Consider the following 7,969-nt stretch of genomic DNA (forward strand, 5'->3'; position numbering starts at 1 on the left):
TATCTACCCATATTGTGAACAGATATAGCCTTATAAAGAAGCCACTGCCAAAGAAATCTGAGTCAGAAGATGAATAAAATGTAAATTGTTTCTTTAATGAAGTTATTGAGATACTAACACCCTACAACCAGAGCTGTGATTTATTTGGATTGTTTATCACGATAGAAGATAAACAATGCCATTGTTTAAGACAGTCTCAATTGGGGTTTTCTACCTCTAGTTCCTGAAGCCCATCGTATATTAATTTTTCAAAGTGCAAAGCAGAAATGATATAGACCACTCAAACTATAGTCTGAGTTCTAGAAGCAGCCTCTATTAGCTTAACAGAACTTCAGAATCATGGAAGTCACACAGTTCTACAGAATCAATATCTTCATGGAACATCAATATGGAACTCTTCATTTTGGTCAGGTTGAGGAACATTAGCCATTTTGAATGTTACCATCAGTGTATTACTGACACCTTGGTGCCTCCTTCTAATCCTCTTATTCACTGTTCCTTATTTAAAAATATAATTACATCAGCCTATGGAAATATATCCAGATCTGTAATTGATTGCTGGCTAATTAGTCTGGAAGGTAATTTTTCTGTAGGAGTTAGTTTTCCTAAATATTAATGAGCAATTAGAATTCTATTCTGAAAACAGACGACATTGAGTTGAGGGTGAGTAGAAGGAGGCGAAGAATAAAATTCAAGTAAACATGGTCCTTTATCACAGGTTACTTAGTATGTGCTCCTCTCTTTCTTGAAGGCTGATACCTAGTAATTTGAATGAAAGTAAATGAGTCTGCTCCAGGGTGACCCTCATAAACAAATGAGTCATCTAACTAGGAAAGGAAACAAACAAATACAGTTCTGTCAAAGAGAAGCAAGCAAATGTCAGGGTTTGTCATCACTAAGAAGAGGCCAGAATGTGACTTTAGCTTGAGATACCAAGGTATCTCACAATGTATCAGCACAATGTACTCCTAAGTATATGTCTAGAATTTCATAGTATAAAATGTGTTTCACTTAAAAATAATAGTTCCATGGTGAAATAAATTTTGAAATCTTTGGGAAATGGTCATAATGCACTCAGTGATTCTTCTTAAGTGTATTGACTGGAGGTAAATATTTAAAGTTTTAACTCTTTCTCCAGACCTCTGCTATAATTCCCTAACAGGAAACAGCTTTTACATTCCCCTCTAATTCCTCTGATTATGCAGTTTCTACTCAGTACAGAGTGTAGCATTTTACAAAATGCTAATAAATTTGGTCCCTTCTCCTGCTCAAAATGCATTCAGGAATTTTACATTTATGTATGTCCTAACATTGCCAAGAAACCATTCTTTAATGGCTATGCATTCTTTCTCTTATTTTTATTTTGCAGATTATAGTTCAATATTTCTTAAGTTTTCTCAAAAACTTTTTTACTACCTTTGTTTCTTAGAAAACCCTGTAAATATCGCTTAGAATAAGTAAGTCTCAATTCATAGTGATTTATCTATTTAAGTAATTAGCTATCTAATATTTGTCTTTTATCCTAGAAAATATCTAAAAGGGATTTCACAAGAACACTGTCTTATTTATCATATCCCAGTGTCTGGAGTATGACATGCATATGGGACAATTAGTAAATATTTATTTAATGCCTGAATATGTTGTGAATCAGTGGCAATGTACAAGTTTTCCTAAAAGCAATTTGAATATAGGGATTTTTTTCTTCCAGCCTAGACATAATATTCCATAACATGTTTTGAGAAATGCTTTTCTAAAGTCAATTCCACTCCTCCTAAGTGTGAAAAGAGGAATATATGTTATAACTACATTTCAAGCTATGACAGGCTGTGTGACCATGGGCAAAGTTATTTCAAGCTTGAGATTCACTTGTGAAGTGATGAGGCTGCACCAGATAATCTCTACAATCCTTCACAGCACCCAAGTTCTGAAGTTCTAATTATATAGAAGGAGTACCACTTACACTTCGGTCATGGCAAAAGCTCTTGAAGAGTACATTGGTTCAGACTGACCTCATTTCACTTTAGGGCATTATAGTCTAGGGATGGTAGATCCAGAAAGAGAAGACTGCAGCATAACCAGCTGACCACGAGCTATTTCACAATATCCTCTCTAGTGTCTTGATTGAGAGAAATGGGAGGGGGTAGCTTTTGATGGATATGTGAAAGACTAGCTTTGTGTCTGTTTGAAAGATGTCCCAGGAGCATTAATTAATACATCAATGGCAATACTGAGGACAGAGGCTGAAGACAGCCCACAGGCTCTTTCCTTTTTCCTGCTCTGTTGCACAGATTTAGCAGTGTCTTGGATAAAGTTTAAGAGATAAAGATCATGGAATATATAGGTGACATGATGACAGGGGTATACCAGAGGACAGAACTAGAATTCAAGTGTCCTGACTAGCATGGAGACATTAACTGCATCCAAAATGGAAAGAAACAAGATAAGAGGAATAGAATGTCCAGAGATAGACCTATAATCCCAGTATGCAAGAATCTGAAGCAGGAGAAAATTGAGTTAAATGTCAACGTGGATTACATACTGAGACCTGCGTGAAAACAAAACTAAAAACTAATAAATTAATAAATGAATGTTGTGAAAATAGTAGCATTTTCCAACAGCAAAATTAGATATGTGTATGATCATGTGTATATTATGTTCATGTCTAGGCAAGCATTTTAGCTAATGTTAAGTCCAAAATAAAATGGTCATCCAGTATGAAAATTTACTGCAATCTGACATTTAGTTAGTGGAAATTTAACATGTAAAAATGAGGCAGGTGACACGTGGTTTCTAGTCAGTGCAGCCCCATCACAATTCTAATGTTTTAAGAGAAGAAGAAATAGTACAACATAATTTGAAACAAAAAAAAAAAAAGGTTCCTAAGTGAAAGATCTGGAGAAGTAGGATACTTACTGAATAAACACCATGATTTTGATGACCAACTTTCTCCCACCCACTGTAAATCAGGATTACACACCTGTCTGATTTAATCCATCAATGCTAGAATGTCCATCGTATACATGTTTTGGTACCATTGTGTATTTCCATCATGATGTTAATGCTTCTATGAGAGGGTTATTGAATCTATTTTAATTTCTTCAACAGCTCTCATTTTCTAACTCAGAATGTATCCCCTGTAATAAATGTCTATGGATGCATTTTTTTTGCTCTTTAAAAATCCTTACTGTTGTGTGACAAGACCATATATATGCAAACGGTGGTTTCCATGTACCAATCACCTAGTGCCAAATAAACACACAAAGGCTTATATGAATTATAAATTCTTAGCTAGCAGGTCAGGCTTATTATTAACTAGCTTTTACACTTAAATTAACCCATATTTCTTATCTACATTTAGCCACTTGGCTTGGTACCTTTTCTCAGTATGGCATTCTCATCTTGCTTCCTCTGCATCTAGCTGGTGACTCCTGATTTTGCCCTTTTCCTTCCCATCATTCTTAGGTTGGTTGCCCCGCCTATCCTTCCTACTTGGCTACTGACCAATCAGCATTTTATTAAACCAATTTGAGTGACAAAACTATACAGTATTCAAGAGGATTATTCCATAGCACATATTGTTTGATTCGTTTAACCTGGCAGGTAAGAAAATGTATCAACAGTAAAGGAACAACCTACCTATGTACTATATGAACTTTTCCAGACATGGAATTTACCAACACCATAGATCATCAGGCAAAACTGGACATTTTAAGGACAAATTTTCAGAAGCCACTGGAGGCAGAACCCACACTACATATTCTATTTTTCCTGGGAAGCTGTAAAATCCGTTAAAACTTTATCCATTCCATAAAGTCTTTCCATAAAGTTAGTTCTTATTCAACAAAGCAAAAGATCCTCTGTCAAATATTCTCTGATCTTTCTTCTTGGACTTTACTCTGCTTGTTCCACTAACACATAGTGCCCCTCAGATGCTCTCTATAAAAATACCACCGTTTCTTCATAAAACCTCTCATATCTTCCTTTTGCTTAAGATGTTTAGTGAAAAAAAGAAGAAAAGAAAGACAGAAAAGGGAAACAAAGCCTAATCACTGCCTCCTCTGCATTTTTAAAAAAATACTAATACTTTCCTATTTTCTCACCAGTTTCTACCTGTTGTAACAGAGGCATTTGCCAATCAAACGAGCCACCAACTCAAAATAGAGGGAAAGTTTATATGTGCAGGTGAATAATCTGCCCATCAATCAAGGTACTTCCCTTTTGTACTATATTTTTACAGAACCTCTTAGTAACAACAGCACGATTAGATCTATTATTGAAATCTTTCTGATATGCCATTATCTGCCTATGAACACCAGAACTTCTATGGTATTATATTTTTCCTCTGTTCAAGTATGTGTAGAAATAAATGTGAAATTCTATTTTCTCCTTGCAGCACAACTGGAAAGCAAAATCTACCTACCTTGAAGCATTTTTGAAAACGAAGGGGAAAAAAATAAACAAATGTACAGACTAAAGAAAGCGAAAGGGATAACAGAGAGAAAGTGTTTGAAATGCCCATTAAGCCTCTAGGGTTGTGTAAAGATAAAAATCGCACATCCATCACATCATTTCAGTTGACATGTTTGTTTACTAATATGCTGCTTCTGTGCTGGCAGAAAAGAGCTGTGTCAGAAATCATGTTGTGATGTTTCTCATATCTCTTTTTGGAAATTAAAGAGTTTCATATAAAAAAATTATTTGGATGATTTAAGAATAAATGATTGAAAGAGAAGCATGTGGATGAAATTCTCCCTTGGAATGTACTTCATTTGTTTCAGAATATATGAGTGTCTAGAGGATGGACAGTGAAGTATTTTCTTTCTTTCAAGACTCTGAACGACTGTTTAGAGCCACCCACACCCCAGGCTACTCTTTCAGACCCTATGGTGCACTATGGTTTTAGAATTTTGTCTTCATTTTATCTTTTGATTGTCTTTCTTTTTTTTCCCTTTTATTTTATTTTACAATACTGTTCACTTCTACATATCAGCCACGGATTCCCTTGTTCTCCCCTCTCCTGCCCCCCTCCCCTTCCCCCAGCCCATCCCCCATTCCCACCTCTTCTAGGGCAAAGCCTCCCCCCAAGGACTGAGATCATCTGGTAGACTCAGTCCAGGAAGGTCCAGTCCCCTCCTCCCAGACTGAGCCGAGGGTCCCTGCATAAGCCCCAGGTTTCAAAACGCCAACTCATGCAATGAGCACAGGACCCAGTCCCACTGCCTGGATGCCTCCCAAACAGATCAAGCCAATCAATTGTCTCACCTATTCAGAGGGCCTGATCCAGTTGGGGGCCCCTCAGCCTTTGGTTCATAGTTCATGTGTTTCCATTCCTTTGGCTATTTGTCCCTGTGCTTTATCCAACCTTAGTTTCAACAATTCTCGCTCATATAAACCCTCCTCTTTCTCACTAATTAGACTCCCAGAGCTCCACCCGGGGCCTAGTCATGGATCTCTGCATCCAGATTCCTCAGTCCTTGGATGGGGTTTCTGGCATGACTATTAGGGTGTTTGACCATCCCATCACCAGAGTAGGTCAGTTCTGGCTGTCTCTCAACCATTGCAGGCAGTCTATTGTGGGAGTATCTTTGTGGATTTCTGTGGGCCTCTCTAGCACTTTGTTTCTTCCTTTTCTCGTGTGGTCTTCATTTACCATGGTCTCCTATTCCTTGTTCTCCCTCTCTGTTCTTGATCCAGCTGGGATCTCCTGCTCCCACATGCTCTCTTTCCCTTGACCCTCACCCTTCATTACTCCCACTCATGTCCAGGTTGTTCATGTAGATCTCAGCCATTTCTCCGTCATTGGGCGATCCTTGTGTCTTTTTGGGGGTCCTGTTTTCCAGGTAGCCTCCCTGGTGATGTGAGTAGCAGTCCAGTCATCCTTGTTCCACACCTAGTATCCTCCTATGAGTGAGTGCATACCATGTTTGTCTTTCTGAGTCTGGGTTACCTCACTCAGGATGATTTTTTCTAGATCCACGCATTTGCCTGAGTGACCCCAAAGATTCCACCAAGGAACTGATAAAGCTTATAAACACCTTCAGCAACATAGCAGGATACAAGATCAACTAAAAAAAAAATCAGTAGCCCTCCTATATACAATGGACAAAGAAGCTGAGAAGGAAATCAGAGATACATCACCCTTTACAATAGCCACAAATGACATAAAATACCTTGGGGTAACACTAAGCAAGCAAGTGAAGGACCTATATGACAAGAACTTTAAGTCCCTGAAAAAAGAAATTGAAAAAGATGTCAGAAAATGGAAAGATCTCCCATGCTCATGGATAGGCAGAACCAACATAGTAAAAATGACAATTTTACCAAAAGCAATCTACAGATTCAATGCAATCCCCATCAAAATCCCAACACAATTCTTCACAGACCTAGAAAGAATAATACTCAACTTCATATGGAAAAACAAAAAACCCAGGATAGCCAAAAGAATCCTGTACAATAAAACAACCTCTGGAGGCATCACGATTCCTGACTTCAAGCTCTGCTATAGAGCTACAGTAATAAAAACAACTTGGTATTGGCATAAAAACCAACATGTGGACCAATGGGTTCAAATTGAAGGCCCTGACATTAATCTGCACACCTATGAACATATAATTTTTGACAAAGAAGCCAAAAGTGTACAATAGACAAAAGAAAGCATCTTCAACAAATGGTGCTGGCATAACTGGATATCAACGTGTAGAAGGCTGCAAATAGATCCATCCATATCTGTCACCGTGCACAAAACTTAAGTCCAAGTGGATCAAGGACCTCAACATAAATCCAGCTACTCTGAACCTGCTAGAAGAGAAAGTAGGAAGTAGTCTTGAATGCATTGGCATAGGAGATCACTTCCTAAATATAACACCAGTAGCACAGGCACTGAGAGAAACAATCAATCAATGGGACCTCTTGAAACTGAGAAGCTTTTGTAGAGCAAAGGATACAATCAAAAAGGCAAAGCGACACCCTACAGAATGGGAAAAGGTCTTCACCAACCCCACATCTGACAGAGGGCTGATATCCAGAATATATAAGGAACTCAAGAAATTAGACATCAAAACGACCAACAGTCCAATTAAGAAATGGGCTACAGAACTAAACAGAGAATTCTCAACAGAGGAAACTCAAATAGCTGAAAGACATTTAAGGAATTGCTCAACATCCCTAATCATCAGGGAAATGCAAATCAAAACAACTCTGGGATACCACCTTACGCCTGTCAGAGTGGCTAAGATCAAATCACTGAAAACACTTATGCTGGACAGGATGTGGAATTAGGGGGAATCCCCTTCACTGCTTGGGAATGCAAGCTTGTACAACCACTTTGGAAATCAATATGGCGCTTTCTTAGAAAATTGGGAATCAATTTCCCCCAAGATCCAGCTATACCACTTTTGGGCATATACCCAAGAAATGCTCAATCATACCACAAGAGCACTTGCTCAGCTATGTTCATATCAGCATTGTTTGTAATAGCCCAAACCTGGAAACAACCTAGATGCCCATCAACTGAAGAATGGATAAGTAAATTGTGGCACATATATACAATGGAATACTACTCAGCAGAGAAAAATGATTGTCATTCTTTTTACAAAGAATTTTAATGATTTCTTTGGCACAGCACTAGGCTCCATGCTGTAGAGAAACAGTGGACTGCCCTGACCTCAGAAAACCATTGTTTAGTACATATCAATAATAAAAATTGGACCATTTGGAGTTTTAAACACTTTATAGATATCACTGTATTTAATATTTATAGTATCTAAATAAACTACAGTTATATTCTCATTTTGCTCCACATTATTCCTGTTTGTGCGTGATACCCCATCTTATAATCAAGGTTAGTAAAGCAGAGACAATTTAAATGATTCACCCAAAACGAACATGTTAGCAAATATCTGAACTGTAATCTAGTTCTGACAGCCTATCTCCAGCATGTTCATAACTAGTGCTATTTCTTTTTGTTTAT

At 37.7% G+C, this 7,969-nt stretch overlaps 1 long non-coding RNA gene across 2 annotated transcripts; it reads left to right on the forward strand.

The window, feature by feature from the left end:
* The first annotated feature begins 371 nt into the window (after positions 1–371).
* On the forward strand, positions 372–4,694 carry LOC121827597 (uncharacterized). Of its 2 annotated transcripts, none has more exons than XR_006069907.2 (3): positions 372–663; positions 4,104–4,207; positions 4,394–4,694. It is a non-coding gene; the product is annotated as an uncharacterized LOC121827597 (long non-coding RNA). The 2 variants fall into 2 exon arrangements; XR_013048863.1 differs by lacking the exon at positions 372–663 and adding an exon at positions 3,195–3,600.
* The last annotated feature ends 3,275 nt before the right edge of the window (positions 4,695–7,969 follow it).

This window comes from Peromyscus maniculatus, chromosome 2, assembly GCF_049852395.1.
Source record: "Peromyscus maniculatus bairdii isolate BWxNUB_F1_BW_parent chromosome 2, HU_Pman_BW_mat_3.1, whole genome shotgun sequence".
Lineage (NCBI taxonomy): Eukaryota > Metazoa > Chordata > Mammalia > Rodentia > Cricetidae > Peromyscus > Peromyscus maniculatus.